The following is an 18,704-nucleotide window of genomic DNA, read 5'->3' as shown; positions in this document are numbered from 1 at the left end:
GTGCTCATCGAGCGGGGTCAAAGCAATCCCGAGACGTTGAAATGCAAGCTGAGCTCACGGCAGAAATGCCCCCAAAAGTTGCCGCTTCCTCTACTGCCTCCACTGCCTCCATGGCTGCTGCACGCGCAAGGGCAGCAAGGCAAGCCCAGCGCAAAGCTCTGGAGCGTCGGGGGTCGGGCAAGACGACAGGGCAGGCCGATACACAGCACCTGAAAGCAGCGACGGAGATGGCGGTAGCGGTTGATTCCTCTAACCCAGGGGGTGCAACCCGGAAGAAAGTCACACGAAAGGAGCTCACCGGACCATCAGTCGTGGATCTGCTACGGAAAGGCTCCTGTTCACTTCTAGGTCAGGAGGGGCAGCGGCGGGCCTCATACTCCCAGGGGAAGTCTCTCCCTGTCCCAGACCTCGCAAACGGCCCACCCTCTCTAACGACGACAGTGGGCGATAAAACCTGTACCGCAACTGAAGATCTCCAAACTCAACACGCAAAAAGGGATCTTGGCAACCCAGTTTCATCTCAGCAGCAGCCACATTCAAGTCTTGAGGTGAGCATGTTACCTGTTGTACCTGATATGCCTGATATACACTCTAACTCAGGGGTCTCCCTAGATAACGAACTGACTAACACTGCAGAGAACGATTTGGTGTTAAATAAATCTGCCAAAATAAATGCAAGCATTGAGTTCGGGCTCAACAGACAATTGCAGCAGCAGAAGTCTCTTAGCTCAAGAACCCAAAAGCAGACAGAGCCGCCAGCCACTATGAAGTCCATGAACACTAACCCCGATTTGGCTGAGAACATGCCTAAAAATAGGGGTGCAACACCTGCTCTGGAACACCTCGGCACTGGCAGCGCAATTCGCAATGATCTTGAGAAGGAGGCTAGCGACTTTTTCTCCTTCTCTGATGAAGCAGAATTAGGAGAACTAGGAGCAGCATGGGGCGATACATCAGCTTCGTATGTGTCTGATGAATCTGATAGTGCGACAGATGCGGGGGCAGAGCCAGTCACTATCAAACTAAAGCAAAAGGTCCTCAACAAACGGGGGAATAAATCGCATGGAGCGGCTTTACACTGGGATCATACACACTCCGAGCAACTAACTCCACTGAATTCTATAAACTTGTCTGCTCCAAACAACCCTGCGGCTGCATCTATAGAGACTGTCCTGCAGGCTATAGCCTCGCATCGTGAAGAGACCTCACAGGATGGGCGAAAAGCGCAGGCAGCATTGCGTAAGGTGCAAGGAGTGGTGAGAAAGCTGGTTAAAACATGCAGTACGTTCGGCGATCGACTAACCGAAATAGAGTCCAGAACCTTGGCAAACGAAACTGAAGTTGTCGCAATCCAAGAGCGGGTGGAGTCAAACGAGCTGCAGATAGGGGACATCAGATGGAAACTGGAGGATTTTGAAAATCGTCAGCGCAGAAACAACCTGCGTATACTAGGAATACCTGAGAAATCAGAGGGGGAGGACATCCGCTCATTTATAGTTAACATTTTTAGAGATTCTCTGCCAGAGCTATCAAATTGGAATTGGGACGTCGAAGTCCAGCGGGCACACCGAATGCCTCTTGTTCAAAAAAACCCTGATAAGCCCGGTGCATACCCAAGGGCTGTTTTGGTTTATTTTGGCAATTTTTTGCTCAGACAGGCAGTGTTTGAGAAGGCAAGGCCTGAAGCCAAACGCACCTCAAAGGATATTACCTATTTTCCACGTCCTGATTTTTGTCATACAACCGTTGAGAGAAGATGGAGGCTGCGGCAGCTTATAAAACCCTTCCAAGACAAAAAGGCAATAGTGTACCTGAATAACCCTGCACGGCTGAAGGTTATATATGGAGGGCAGGTGAAATTTTTTGTCTCGGATATTGCAGCACAAGAATACTTGGACAGCCTAAAATGATTGCCTCCGTCTGATAACTTTATATGAGCTAGGGCACGTCTGAGTCGATCTGTCCGAGCTATCCAAGCAATCCAAGGCACTCTCAAAATATGTTAACATAATGTGAATTATGTGAATACCACTAACTGGGGGAGAGGAGGCAAACACTGCGGAATATTCATTATTATATTATTATATTCATTAACTTAAGGTGGGGGGGCCAGTGGTTCGTGAGATATCTACTTAAAAAGAAATATCCGTAAGGGGAAAAAAAAAAAAAAAAAAGAAGGGTCTATAAAAATTTTAAAAAACAAAAAAAAACGATGACGGCTGACCGATCAGGGACCTGATAGCGTGATGCACGTCCATCACCAAGGACTCTTATTGAGTATTGTTGCCTTATGTTGGGAGCAGGGGGGGGTAGGAAGATGGGGGGAGGGTGGGGAGGGCGGGGAAGGGAGCAAAATGGGGAAAATGCTGACAACTCCATACAAAAGAACTCAAACTATCACGACACACCATAAAATATTTCGGTATTACAAGACAAATCTAGAATCAAATTTCATTACCAGTAAAAAGACTGAAACCTTAGCTATATGGGGAGGATAAGTATCTGTAGCTGGAACATTGCAGGGCTACACGACAGAGGTAAGCGAGGGCGGCTTTCTGAGATAGTAACGCAAAATTCATTCGATATTATTTGTCTGCAAGAAACACACCTACCTTGGTCAATGCGAAGCCTATTAAAAATACAGGGGTATAACATCTTGGCCACTACAACTCAAACAACTAATAATCGAGGTGTGGCGATATTAGGTAAAAAATATTTAGGAATCCCTATACGCCAAGCAACTGACCAGCATGGCAGGTGGATAATTGCTGAGCTCGCTATAGGGCTAACCATCTGTGCTGTATATGGACCAAACATAGATGATCCATCTATGTTTGAAAGCTTAGAAGTAGAATTGGCTGATTGGCCAGGCCCGCTGATCTTGGCTGGCGATCTCAATATCACACTAGATTCAGTTCGGGAAACTCTAGGCAGGCATAGGTATTATGGTCGTAAACCTAGGGTGTTTAAAGCTGTTAATTCACTCCTTACGAGTCATAATTTAGCCGATATCTGGCTGCTTAAACACCAAGGGGATCCGGGGTTTACATTTTTTTCAAACCCACACAATAAATACAGCAGAATCGACTCTATATTTTCCACCAGAAATATCTCCAATTCAGCAACCATCGTCAAATATCCTAAGTTAGTCTCTGATCATAACGCCCTAGTGCTTACTATCAATCTAACAAACACCACCAGGAAACCTTCAGTCTGGACGTTTGATAGGAAACTACTGGCCAACAGTGACTATGTTGATTTTATCAGGAATTGGGCTCAGGGGTATTTTGATATTAACCGCTATAGCGCCCCTAGAAATATAGTGTGGGATTGTTTTAAAGCCTCGCTTAGAGGGGAAACCATTAGCTTTGTAGCTCGGACCAAGAAACAACAGACCGCCGAGCTCACCAAGAAATTGGGCGAACTAGCCAATTTAGAAACCGCGCATACCATATCACTAGCACAAAAAACGGATGGCTCAGATCTACTACGACAGATCCTGATCTTAAAAAACGACCTAAATAAGGCAATTTCAAAAAAGTCTGCTGAAACTTATAGAACACAGCAAAGAAATCTCTACGAGAATGGCGAAAAGGTCGGCAGGCAATTGGCCTTACGGACAAGACAAAAGGCATCTCAAAATACTATCTCCTTAATCAAATCAAACGGACAAGATTATACGCAGATAAAAGATATAGTTGACATTTTCCAACACTACTACCAGAACCTCTATCAGAACGACATCTTGTATAATAAAGAGGATATTAATACACTTTTGGATAACTTTGTAGCTTGCTCAGATAGGAGGCTAGATAATGCTATCAAAAATAATCTGGAGAAAGAAATATCAATAACCGAGGTAGAACTCGCCCTGGCAGAACTAGCACCGGGGAAAGCAGCAGGCCCAGATAAACTGCCGCTAGAGATCTATCGAGTCTTAGGTAAAATAATATTACCATTTTTATTAGATCTATTTCGCGGAATCCAGTGGAACGGCCACACGCCAGCATCATGGCAGGACACAAATATTGTCATTTTTGCTAAAAAAGGCAAACCTACTGATTCTCCATCCTCCTACCGCCCAATCTCACTGATAAACTCAGATTCGAAATTCTACTCAAAAATACTTGCCAATAGGCTCAGGGGGGTCATTGGCCATCTGGTCACGCCATGGCAACATGGCTTTATCCCAGGAAAGGGCACTACCGACCACATCCGTAGAGTAATTACATTATTTGATATCACTGCAACAACGGGTGGCCAGATGTCAATGATTCTCCTCGATGCCGAAAAAGCATTCGACAGAGTATCATGGGAATTTATGTGGGCTATTTTAGAACGATTTAATTTTGGGCAAGGCCTTATCAAATCAATCAAGGCAATGTATATTGACCCAAGGGCTAAGCTTCAGGTTATGGGGTGCGAATCTAACACCATCCAAATCTCAAGAGGAGCAAGGCAGGGATGCCCGTGCTCCCCGATATTATTTTCCCTCTACATTAATCCTCTGATACTCAAAATGCTAGAAAGTAACAGGATTACACCGATGGTGACAGGCCGATATGAAACAAAAGTCCTAGCATATGCAGATGACATTGCTATTGTTACACGTGACCCCGAGACAGCCATAACCGAGATAGAGGCAATCACACAGCAGTTTGGTGCCTATTCAGGATACTCCCTGAATAAAAATAAAACTATAATATTATGTACAGCAAACACACAGTGCGCGGATGTGAGACGGGCCGAATTAGCAACATATTTAGGGGTCCATATATGTACAACAACACAAAATATTATTAAAATTAATTATGAACCACTGATTGACTCAATTAGCCAAGATCTCACAAGGGTAAACAGTTTGCAGCTATCTATCATAGGGAGAGGGAACTTTATCAAAATGACTGTTTTTCCTAAAGTATTATATCTATTTCGTGCTATCCCTTTGCTAGTAGATGATACAATTATTAAAATTCTGGATTCACAGTTCTCTAAATTCGTTTGGCAAAATGGCAAGATCAGAAGATCGCTGAAATACTTGTCTCTTCCACTTGACAGAGGGGGGCTTGCAATTCCACAGCTACTTCTTTATTTTTGGGCTTGCTTTTTGAAACAACTCACCCCAATGGTTACCCTAGCAGATAAACGGGAAGAGCTAGATATTCCGTCCATATATGAACTAGCCCTCGGACATAATGCAAGAGGACTTTTGTTAAGACAACTCGAGCCCAGTTACTATAAGAAAGTCAAATTCAAGATTGTCATCGAGGCATGGAAAGTCTGGTGCAGAATTAAAAAATTTATGAATATCCCCAGACTTAGTCGATATACTCCACTCTGGCATTCATGTTTATTACCGCAAAACATGAATGATGCTATCTCTGCCAGGTGGGAGAGACAAGGAATTATATCCCTTTATGATTTCCTGGGTATAGACATGAAGGCCAATTTTACTACTCTCCAAAATCAATTTAATATACCTGCGACAGATTACTTAAAATTTCTCCAAATCAGATCAATTATAAACTCTCAGTTGCACAACGTAAATTGGACTAGAAGCCCTCTTATTGAAGCCACTACCAGTCCTTCTTCCAGAATCGGCACGATCTATACGTTTCTACACGAGAACTCACTATATGATATAATACAGACAGAACTACTATGGGTAAATAGGCTCAATAACTCAGATATAGACATCAATAAGGTTCTTGCCATGTCAACACAACTATTACTTTCCACTAATCTGAGGTCCCAACTCTACAAAACTATCTATAATCTTTATTTCACTCCAGCCAAGCTATTCACATGGGGGAAAAGAACCAATGATCAATGTCCAAGGTGCAATTGTGGACCCGCAACGTTAACCCACATGTTTTATTATTGTGCTAAGCTGACATTATTAAAAAAAATGATCTGGGAATTTTGGGAGGCGATCTTTGGGCATAAATTGCCCGAGTCCCCTACAATTTGCTTGCTTGGATATGATTGTACGCTGAAATTGAACTCCAACGAGGAAGCTATCCTTTTCATCGGAACTGCGATATATAGAATTATTCTTGCTGCTCTATGGAAAAATTGTGATGCCCCTAGTTTCCAAATATGGCTCTCTAGATTTCTGTCTGTGTATAATTACGAGCTTGCAATATTCGCAACTAGGGGCCCTAAGTCCAAAAGAAAAGGAGATAAGATTTGGTCCCCCGTCACTTTATGGTGCATCGCAGCTGTCCCAAATTAATTTATAAACCCTTGGTACTAAGTTTCTCACAATGCAACAGTTCCTATTGTCTATTTTGGATTATATACGAATTCTTATGCTCCCATTTTTCACTTCGATTGTATGGGCATTGATGTAAGATAGGCTTCCTATCTCTTTTTTCTTTTTTTTTCCTTTCGCTATTGATGATCTCATTGTCTGTGATTTTTTTGGAGTTGTCTAATAAATAAAAAAAAAAAAAAAAAGGAATGTTGGAACAGAAGGACGAATCCAACTATTACTGGCCCCAAGACACTCCATTGTCTCTTCAACAGATATCCCAAACTTTCAGTGCTCTAATATCCTTTAATGAAGACCCGGTAACAGCTAATGATAAAAAAAACACTAAAGTGTGCAAAGAAAGTGATGGCTGGAATGCTTGAATTAATCTCAGCCACTGCACTCGGGCCGCAATTACAGTCCATCATTATTTTGCACACCATGTCACCTCAGTTTGGACCCAGCCATATACAATCAGTCTTGACCATACTCCAAAGGAAACTGTCCAGACAGAACTTTCAGGCTACAACAGGAACCAAGCTATACTTGGCTGAAGAGCACTAACAAGAACAAAACCCGTCATGGGTTGCTTGCGGTCTGGTTCAGGAAGGTCCTGGCCTGGTAGTTCAGGCTAGACTGTTCCCATGAGGAGCAGGGTCAAGACAGATTTTGTATATGGCTGGGTCTAAACTGAGGTGACATGGGGGGTGAAAAACGATGGCTTGGGATGTGCCCGAGTGATTGCCGGTGTCTGAGATTAATCCAAGGATTCCAGTCATGACCCTGTTGTTCGGTAATATAAAACAACATGCATGAACATGGTTGAATTTGAACTCATATGTTTTTGAGTGACACAGAACTAACAGTATTTACTTTTAACATTGACTGTGGAGAGGAAAGTCACTGGCCTTGGGCTTTCCTTGCTGAATTTAGATCTGGGTTGAAAGGCTTTAACAGTACATTGTGTTACAGATTATGTGGTTTTAAAGTTGAAACATTAAAACCTACACCAATCTATTTCTGCCTTTAGCTACTGAGTGCAATTAAAGCTACTGGTACAATCTCACTGGGCTTACAGATGCAGGGGATTTGCAGTTGTCTGGTTAGTGGGTGAGGATCAGAAGCAAATTAGCTGCTTTGTGAAATTTGTGGCTCATGTCATGAAATCAATCAATAACAATCTGCATGTGTTCAATATGTTTTATTCTATGAATCTTGGTCGTTCACAAACATTTTGATATTTTTTAAAGGCAGTGGCTGGCATTTATAGTGTACTGTATACATTGTGCATTTTTGAATACACAGTTTTAACTTTCGAGTGTTTGCAATGGTTTTATGTAATAAAGGTTTAAAGCTTCGAATGTTAGCATAGAAATGCATAGATGTGTAAATAACCAGTTTAAATTGAGTTTATTTGCTTTTGAAATTCCTACGTGTGTTAATTGTGGTGTAATATATGGTATGGTTGTGCGACCTTTCGATTTAATACACTGGCAGGACTGTCTTGGGTCCAATAAGGCTCAGTTGTACGACCTATAGCTTAACCCTGGGTAGCTGTGGCTTTAAGTAGCAAGGCTTAAACAAAGGAACTAGTGAAAAGCATTTAGAAGCTCAAACAATGGAATAAAAAAAGTCATGCAACACAAAAGAAATCCAACACCTAGGTATAAAAATCGATATTTTACACCAAGGTGAGTAAAACCCACCGGAAGGTACCAGAGATATAGATTAAGTAAAACGTAAATCTAATCTTAGTCCAAAGTGCAAAAAAGCACTGGTAACCGTAAAGTTTAAAACATTTTGAAAAGTTTGAAAGAGTTGCATTCGACTACTCCGGCTTGAGTTGGGCAACCAATTCTGACAAGGAGAAGGTCAGGGGGGACAATAAAGAGTATTTGGACAGTTTCCTGGCCACCAAAATAGTCCAAAGTCCAGTTCCACACTTTACATCAAGCCCGCCATAGACTTAAATGAAGTGGTCCTGATGCTGGGGATGCAGGATGCTGAAAGATGCTCTAGGTGCTGTGCAGTTGTAAGGGGTGTGTTTGCGGCTATTCCTTGGTCCACAGTTAAGGTAGGGGCGCTTTGGCCACAGGAGTCAGTGTCCCTTAAAGTCCTCTATAAGCCAGTAGAAGGTCCGGTGTGTCTGGGCTACAGCAGGTCCAGCGGTATCCTTTGGTGAAGGCTAGTGTCCGTCTTTGGCAACCAATTTGGACTGAGATATCACACCCCGGCCTAGCAGACTCAGATTGTGGTTACTGACTTGCCGGATTGTGCTACTACAGCTTTGGTATCCCTGGTGCTGATTCCAGGGGGGCCAGCTGACTGACTCTTGAAGTCACTTCTTTGGCCTGGGGCTTGGGAGTGACTTTTCCATGAGCCAGGAGCACAGTCCTCTCTTTGCTAGCTCAAGGTGCGGCAGGTGCAATCCAGCAGTTGGTGCAGCTTCTCTTTGTCAGGTCCAGGGGTCAGCAGGGCAGTCTTTCTTCAGTTCTTTCCCCAGTTCTGTCATGATCTGAGATTTAGGGTGACAGGGTGCCATATTTATGCCTAGGAAGTGTCCTGGGGGAGGACACCGTTACTAGCCAATGGGCTACCAGGAACCCTCTAGCCCTGTGATGATTACAACATCTAGCAATCCCAGAGTGCACTATTCTGCCCACACTCAAGATGTCTGAACCCTTCCTTGGCTGTTAGGAGCTTAGTAGCCCATCCTTGAGGTGTGGTTACCTGTTAGCTACTCCCCTGGGGAAAACCGATTTGGCCACAGGTTTCTCCTCTCTGTTGCCTCCACCATTCATATTATTGGTCAAGAGTTCCATGGCTAAAATTGTCCAAAGCTTGTGGTACCACTGAGAGAGTGGCAGAGAGCCATTCTCCTTCCAGTGGAACTCCATGAGTTCTGCCCAGGCCTACTTGCGAGCAAAGCCTAATACAGGTTAGATACGGTGCCTCTATTGCCCACCAGCAGTAAAATCCTTGTTATAGTGGATGAGGGTGTAAGGGGAGGCATAGGTCACCAAGGCTCCTGGCTTCTACATTGGTGTCTCAAACCTAGAGTGCTGTTGCAACTGGTATGTGGCGATACGCATTTGGTGGGCAAAGTCTTTTGTCCAACCAAATGAGATCCCATAATAACCTGCGGACAATGGCGCTGGTCTACATGACTCCAATTCTTCTGTGATTCTGCCTTGGACTACCCCACTGCTACCCTTAGTTGGGAGAACACATACTATAGCAAAATTTTGGGAAAAGTCAGTCTGCACCTGCTTCCCTACTCTGCACTAAAGAGTCTCATTGAGACTTTTGAGTACCTTCCCCCTCCAAGTGAGGTGTTGTAGTATTTACTTAAGGAACCCCCTGTAGACCCAGATCAGGAAAACCTAAAATCTATATAGTAAATGTGGTAGTATGTTAATTTTGATAATATTAATTCTGACCACCCATGAAATAATTAAATGGTCCCACAAATCCAAATCTTGATGGATCATGGACAGCAGTGTGGGATAGCTAGAGTAAAAAAGCTACTCTTGGCTCTGGAATATCCGCACTACCAGATAGTTAATAGATTTCTTGGCCCAGCGGGGAGGAAAGTCTCTCTGCAGGGAGGAAACCTTGTCAGCCAGCAATTCAATGCTTCAGATTTATTATAGTTGATTTTGTATTCAGAGACTAATTCAAAGCCGCGCAAGAGGGCAGTTACTGCAGAGAGGGACAATTGCAGGGACTCCAGGTTCAACAACTCGTCGTCAGCATAGATGGTGAGTTTATACTCTTGGAACCCAGACTTAATGCCTGCCACTTCCTCAGATTGCCTAATCCGACATGCCAGAGGCTCTATAAAAAGGACGACCATGAGTGGGGACAAAGGGCCCCCCTGTCCACTATCCCTGCAGAGCCTATAGTCCTGGGATGTCCCACCACTAAGCGGTTCAACATATAGTAACGGGTATTAAGCGCTATATAAATACAATTACAATACAAATCAAAGTGCCTTGTGTGTGAAAACAAATTAATGCTAAAAACACAATTTCAGCCTTAATGGCATTACACTGCATTTCATGTTCATGTTTATCACTCACTTCCTGAAGTAGGCCTAGAGTTATTCAAACTATGAGGAAGAAATGCCTGAAACCAAGATGTAGCATGTGCTAACTCTGCGAAGCACAGGTTTGTGGCTGGGAGCATTTGGCATACATACGAAAGTATTTGCTTTTTAATCTAAGAGAATGGATCTTGTGCTCCTGCTTTCCTGACCCTGAATTCCGACGGTGTGGACAAATGAAGAGAAATAGTTGTAATTATTAAAGAACACGTTGTACGACGGAGCAAGTACATAAAGAAAAACACATTTTGTTCAAACTTTATTTAAAAATGACAAAATGGTGCATCACTGTGAAATTCGGAAAGGGTCCAGAGACATGTTGCTGAAACAGTCTACATGAGCACGGCATGTTCTCCATCTGGGGAAAAAGTCTCACTGTACATGACCTGAGTTCCAAGAGCTGTGATGATTTCATCATGTGCATATGGCAATTGGAGGTTTAAGGACTGCCTTTACTGATAGATTCATTCAAACTCAGATATTTTTTTTCTTGCCCACATCATATTGAGGGGGTACCAATTTCAGAATGTTTGTGATTAACTCAATAAACCGCTTTCTCCCACAAAGCACGGCTTGCATTAACGACGACCTACGTTTGATTTCGTAAAGGAAATGCATACTTAAAAATATACATATTTTTTGTTGCTAAGAGGGCAGGGCAATAGTTCGCAGATAGCACTTCACAATACATTTATTTTGTGATTACTCTTTACTTTAGTAACATATGGCCAGCACCATTCCGCCATTTTGTTTCAATACTCCATTTTGTCCCAATACTCCTAGGCCTACTAAGAATTAAGGCAAAAACAAATACATCGTCGCCATGTTTCTGACATTTTGTTATGATTGCATTTTTCTACCCAAAACCGATCCCTCGACAGTGCGTTTTCTGCCACCCTCTCATTCCCAAAATCTTGGAAGTTCAACCGAAATGTACAACACGGCGTGAAAACAATCAACACAGTATCCCCAGAATGTAAATGTTTTGGCAGGGCCCATACCCAGCCTTCGCATGTGAACGACTGTGCCCAGGGATGCCAGCCTCGCTTCCACAAACAAAATGTGGTGTGTGAAAGGAAGCTTCTGCTGTGTGAAAATTCAAGATTCCGAGTCACAGAGCAGGAACAGTTGGTAAGCATTTAATTCCAGCATGCGCACAGACTGCTTTTTGGCCTTCAAATGTGCGAAATAGAAAAAAAAATCATGGGGCTTACCAGAACTCCGAAAAAATGCAAAACCGTTAACTGTTCATTTTCTTGCAAACATGATTTAGCTACTTGCATTGTACCTGTATTCAAATGTCGATCTATTGTATTCTTGCAGAAACCACGGACCAAGGCCAGGAGAGGAGTCCACCACACACCCAGATATAATTTAAACATGGCAGTGGTTGTGTGATAGGTTCTTGTATATCCACAGAATCATGTGAATACCATTCTGACAAATGGCAGTGGTCAGGGGACGCCAAGTTTCAAGTGGTTCAAATAAAACAAAGCAAATTCCTATTTGTACCGTTTTTGCGACTGCTAGATTAGGGAATTGAAAAGACTAAATTTCATTTGCACCAGGGCAAAAACAGAGGAAGGCGATGTGGAACTAATATATAAATACTTACTTGAAGCTTCTGTTTCTTATGAATCATTTTTGTTGTTTATTATCGTTTCGAGACTGGAAAAATTAGATTCACAAGTAACCTGATTAAAAGGAAAAAAACAGAGCAAAGATGAGGAAGTTTGTATGCTGTTTTCGTAATGAGGAATGGGGAAAACTGGTTCTGTCTCAAACATAGATCATTGCTTCTGTTTATGTACTCCTGCAAACTTTATTGAACAAAGCTCTGAATGGGCTGCAGTCCACACCGACATCCACATATATTCATTTCTAAACACACCGCATCTAAAAAATAACTACCGCGATATTCTTAGTATCAAAACAATACAATAGCAAGTATAAAAAAATAACTATGTAGCTTTATAGAACCAGTCTGCAAGTGAGTCAGATCTGTAATATATATGTGCTTTCTTTGAAGCAGTGAAACTCGTGGCAGGGTCTACCTTAATGTTAGTTAAACACACTTTAAAAAAAAATCATTTTAATTTATTCCATTACCTTACGATCAGACTTTTGCTGGTGGTAACCTGTCAAAGAATACCTCTGATTTCATGTGGTTTCCCTGAAAATGTACAGCATTGGCAGAAATATGCACCAACCAGATTATCTAACAGGATCATGTTAGCTCTTCTTCAGTGTTTTTAGCAGCAATATCAGAGAAGGTTTAAAACTTACAATGGTTGCAGGAAAGAGACATGCAGTTGTATTTTTTTTAGTACGCTTTGAAGCTTATTAGGTTCAATATATAAAGACAATATTGATGGGGAACATTCAAAAGTATTTTCACTGGAGATACAGCATGAACATTTTTTAGTTGTGTGACGTGCAAGTATAGAAACAGCTGTTCGGATTACTATGCCTCCACTAGAGTCTAGAGATGTTTGAAAAGACCAGAACAGAATGGAAGCAGCGTCCTAAGGACGGATGAGCAATACTTCAGACAAAATGGTATTTTACACATTTGATTCAGAACAAACCCTGAGCAAATTTCCACTATTAGTTTACTTTTTAAGTTATTTTTCACTGGGGTTCGATTCTTCCACTAGTTAGGCTCATTCTTACCCAAAAGCTGGACGAAGCGCTCTGGGAACACTACAGATTATTTTTGTACCTCATTTTTTCATAGAGGTGATGCCACAATTCTATATTCTCTGCCATTTAAATAGTTATGATGTGCTAAATATTTTATTGCAGTGAAATATTTTATCAGTTCATAAGAGAAAAGCTTTCTACATTTCAATCTTAAAATTAATTCATAAGAAAAAAGCTTTCTAAATTTTAATTTCATAATATTCTGGTTCGTGGTGTCAATGGAAAAGGAATAGCATGTGTATTCTGGGATGAACACATTGCATTATAATGAAATGGTGATTTAAGGTTACTTTCAATAGAGCGAAAACAAAAGATTTATCAAACCATTTTAGAAACTAGTTGGATGTCACCCACCATTGATGTTTTCACCAGAAACGAGGACTACATTTTAGCACTGTGAAGGACAGAGGATGTGTTAATAAATCAGATATAATACGTCAACACACACAAAATTAACATTTCCATTTTGAAGAAGTATAAATAGATTGAGCGCAATATAAAATGTTTAATGATGATTGCAGAGCATCTCCCCCCAAGTATGATGTGGTGCTGCAATCAGAGCTGCAAAATGTGAAGGTTTTAGCAATAATTTTAATATGCATGGCTTGCAAAAGGTAAACAGGTTCCAGGGATAAGTAAGGCAAAACAGTTCACATTTAAAAATAGAATTACTAACATGTTAAAACAATAGTTGTGTCACATATTTTAAAATTAACTATGCATTTATACATATATTTAACTAAAAAAAAGTTGCATTTACAAGATTTGTACAGCAAAGCTAGCACAGGAGTCAACATTTCCATCATAACTTTGGGGACATCATAGGGAAGAGCGGGTATGTTGTAACATACTTAATGGATTTGGCAGATTATAAAGAAGCTGGAAAAATTCAAATATATAATTCAGACTGCAATCTTCTTTGCCCAATCTGCACAACCACTTGCAAATGAAACACGGCGGATAGTATCGATGTGTATGCAAAGTACTTTATCCAGCAGGATGGCAAATCTATTGATTTTCCATTGAAATATGGCACTTTGGTAATCAACGTTTTTCCATTTTTTATTTTATTTACTTAGTTGGAAATCCTATTACCAGAAGAGCTAAACGTTGCAACACAGTAACATATAAAAACATATTCGTGGAGCCGGAAGAAGGGGCTATAAATTCAGTCGCATATCAATGCCATGGAAACACCAAACCCAAAATGTAAAATAGAAATTGCATGCTGACTGGAGTTGCTAATAAATTGACACACATTTTTAAAAGCTTACCATCTCTTCCATGGACTAACACTTGATATATGGCTACTGGGATTCAGGTCTTCCAAGAGGAGACTAGCATCATTAGGAATGGTTCTAGTTAAATATCTATTGAGAGCCATTTCCAAAGTACGAGAAATCTGATAAGATAGGCCATAAATGTATGTATAAACGGTCACTTCACCAAAGTCATAAATAATAAAGACAGTGTTATTGTTCATTCTCTTAAGTCTTCTAAGTCATTTTCTCTTGAATTGTACTGATGCTCGAGCCTCATAATTAACTCCTGCCCTGAGAAACCTAAACCGGAAAGCACCCCAAGTGCTCAGACAAAAATGCCCACTGACATGGTTAAGCTACATTGGTGGATTTGGAGATTTTAGACATAAATCCTAATCCGGGTTTTTAAACTTGACCAAACAAATTGCATTATTATGGGAAAATTACTATATGTTCCAGCTTCTAACATACAAAGTGAATGGAATTCTAAAGGTAAAACTTTGAGGCTATCAGAGAAGATGGTTTATTATATTTCACTTCAGTCCTATTTCCAAGAATCAAGGAACTGTACAATATATCACAGGTGAAGTTTTGACTAAATATATGGCTAAACACTGATACAGTTAACACCCTCATTCTGAGAGTGAAATAGGACTCAGCACAAAACACAATTTGGAAAATAATGTTTGGTCATGATATCAGATAGCTGTTGCACTTATTTCTGAGATTTCAACGGTTCAATGGGCAACAATCAGCCTTCGACACTCATTTTACTGCATAGTTTCATCATTACCGCAATGCGTTGACCATGTGGGTAACAAATCTAGGATTGAATGCAACTTGTGTGAAATCAGCAATTGTAACATCAGGCACAAACACTGGTTGCACTCACTTGTACAAACATAACACTCAGCATGATGCTGATAATACCTATTAGAGTTGTGTCCCATGTGTTGGTCCAGGCATGCCACATGTTCTCCCAAATTGGAAGAACCAGGGGAGTCTCTGTCAAAAGTGTCATCTGTATTACGTTTTTCAGTCTGAAAGTGTATAAGTGAGCATAAATTGTCTGAAAGTGATGGACCTATCACTTGACAGATTTGCAGTAGACAGCTTGATTTTTTTATGATATGCTAGCTGAAGCAGTTAACATTTAGAGATTCAGGCTAGAAGGATTCGTATGCAATGGATGGGAGATACAAACCTGTCTCAAAGTCTAGAGGAAGGCTATACATCATAGGTGTTTGAGTGCTAGATGCATGCTGCTTTTTCAGGCTATCCACACAGGCTAAATTGAGATACAGTTTAACAAAATGCAAACTATTTAGAGTCAGGGTTTATTGTCAAAATCTGACATTGTTCACCCCTGCTATACAATTCACCCTAGAATGAACACCAGACAAATTTTATTATGTTCCAGACACTAATTTGATGGTTTTGTCAATTGAGAAAGGCACCAGGCAGGAAGCGCGTATAAATACGCAGTATAAAGAGGTAGTGGATTGTTTTTCTTACTGCCCATGTCAGAAAGTCATTCAGATGTAGAGCTCTGTTTAGGATGAACCACACCGATCTGGTTGAGCATGTGAATCGTTGCCACACCATAGCAAGACTCCTCTGTCAAAGGCGAATGACAATTTTCATAGTTACGTTTTTTAATAATTCCCATTGGGGAATTTGGCATGAGGAAATAAAGTATTACTTAAAGTATTACTGATGAAACAAAGGTCCTGAAACAAGGCCTCAGTCTACAGTAATGTCTCTTCTTTAGTAATTCAGTACATATACACAAAGGTCCAAACAGTTCAAGTCAATGGCATCAAACTGAGTTTTAGGCAAAGATAGGATGCCATTCAGTTTTCTCATAGTGAATGTGATTTGTGACAGTATACACAATCATAACACCATTAGCAAACTGTGATTCATGAAGCAAAATGCATCATTGTTTGCTCTCAAAGTATCTTTACTCTGGAGGTATGGAAAGGTCAACCTAACAAGGATAAGGCTTGGGTTCAAGTGGAAGTTGCACATTCTGCACACCTGGCTCCATGCCTAAAGATATCTAACTTCAAGGAGCATTCCTTATGTAGACGATGAGGCAACTCACGAAAACCTAGCTACTCATTAAAGACTTTATATGCAGTTTTTCTCTGCCCTTACCTTGCCATATATCTAAAGTCATCTGACTTTGTATGATAAAATGAGGAACTACAACAATCTTCTTGTAGTAATTTACTAAATCAAAAGTGCATTATGGGAACTTGCATGGAAAGCAGTTCACATGCAACAGACTTAGAGATGCATGCTTCATAAATTAATGATTCTAGTACCTGCAAGTGACTGTACCATAGGTAATGTTGCAGGTAATGGGAGGAGCATGGGCAATTTATGGGCAAGCCAGAGGTAATGTATTCCAAAAGTTGGGTAGCCAGCTTTACCATACTGCTGAAGAACTGCGAAGTGTGCATATTCCCACAATGTACTGTATATTTATTAAAGCTAGTTGCATACCCCATGAAATGAAAGATAACAGTGTATAAGTTTATATAACTTTAAGGCAAATTATGTCATGAAATCCCATAACTTTAATCTTTCCTGGGTTGATGAAATCCATAAAACTGAATCATCTGAGGCTTAAAAGAAGGAGCAATTTTGTTAGATGCACTATATAACATGAGATCGTGTGATAGTAATAACCATTTTATTACAAATAGAAATGGATAAGCAAGCAGTGCTTCAATCTCTCTCCAAAATAAGGAAATAATGGGCAATCTAGTTTTCGTGGGAACATGGTTAACTTAGTACTAACCAACAACAGAGGTTCCTATTTGATATATCTAAGTAAAAACATTTGTCAAATAATGGAGAGACTAAAATGTGCGAACCCAAAAAGAACATGTACAAAAGAATGCGCTTTACAATTGAGAGTTCTTCATGAGGCAGTGCAGACAACCAGTGATAGAAAATGTGAATGTGCACAGCAGAAGAATAAAAAAAAGACAGTATTGGCCCTGGAGAATAGATGTTAGGGAGCAAACACTACAATATCAGATTAGGTTCCTAATTTTATTCCTTAAAGGTTCACTCAATACATTGAATATGTTGATGTTTCAACAATGGACATTATTTATAGGGTCATCATCAGGAGAAATTTATGTAGCGTCCTCTAGATATGTTAGCAAATTATTTGGAATTACTTAATGCAAAACTCTGACCAATCAGAAGTGATGATAATGGCTATTTCTTGAAAGAATCCATTTCAAATCATCAACGCTATATGGGCTCACATTACTCGAGTTGGTGACAGTGTCATATATGGATTTCATTTTGCCCAGGGAGTTCCCATCAACTGACCAGAGCATCTGAACTGGCTGCTTGGTTTTCAATAGTTTGTAATCTGGACAGCAGAGAGGCTTTAAAATCCAAATAGAGGATGTTTCAAAAGTCCAAACCTGAGCCTATGAGGGCTGCAATACAGATGCCTCTACTCTCAGAAGCAGGGGCAGAGATGTCTTATGTGGAACAATCAGGAGGAGATAACAGAGGAGAATTGGTTGTCCATTAAGAGAGCAGTGTCAGAATTGAAGCAGAAGCACTTTACCAGGCGGAAGATAGGGACCAAAATCTGTGGGCCAGAAGCGAAGTGCCTAAAGGTTGGGTTTACCACTGGCGATTAGAATTTCCATTTGGTTGCTGTTAAGCAACAGCCTTGTAGGGTAGTGGCTTTGTTAGAGGCATTGCTAAGTCTGAAAATCAGTTGTGTGTCATCTGAATAGGAGAGACATGTCACCCCTACGAATGACAACAGCAAGATGTTTCAAATATAGATTAAACAAGTAGGAGGACAGAGCAGAACCCTGGGCAACCTTACGGGATAAATCATTAGGGAAGGAATGAAATGCTTCTAGCATCCTAAGAAGGGTTTCCCACTTAAAAGAGAGATGAACCAGTCTATCTACTGGTCTGAAAGGCCTGCAGAGGGGAGGTGGTTATGAGGCTCTTCTGGCTGATGCTATTGAATGCTACTGATAGAGCTAATAAGATCAGGGCACTTGGTTGGCCACTGTATGCCAGCATTGTTAGCTTTATGCTCTGATGTGGCCAAAAGCCATGCACACTAATTAACCGGTAGATAGTGGGTGAACAAGGATCAAGGTCTAGAGATAACCACAAATTTAATCCGAATTTAGGTGGTACATACTGCATTATTTAAAACAGTATGTTTGCATGGAGAGGTTTTCATCAAAGCATATTATAGTCGTATTGCTTTTCCTTTTCATTGCCTAAACAATGTGGGTAGCAGGGGAAGAGCACTGATGTTTTAGAGTCCTAGCTTTGACTTGACTAATACTGCCTTTGAGCTTGATATAATTACCTTTTC

This window comes from Triturus cristatus, chromosome 4_2 (genome assembly GCF_964204655.1).
Source record: "Triturus cristatus chromosome 4_2, aTriCri1.1, whole genome shotgun sequence".
NCBI classification, from domain to species: Eukaryota; Metazoa; Chordata; class Amphibia; order Caudata; family Salamandridae; genus Triturus; species Triturus cristatus.
The sequence above is the reverse complement of the archived record's forward strand: the minus strand, read 5'-3'. Positions refer to the sequence as shown.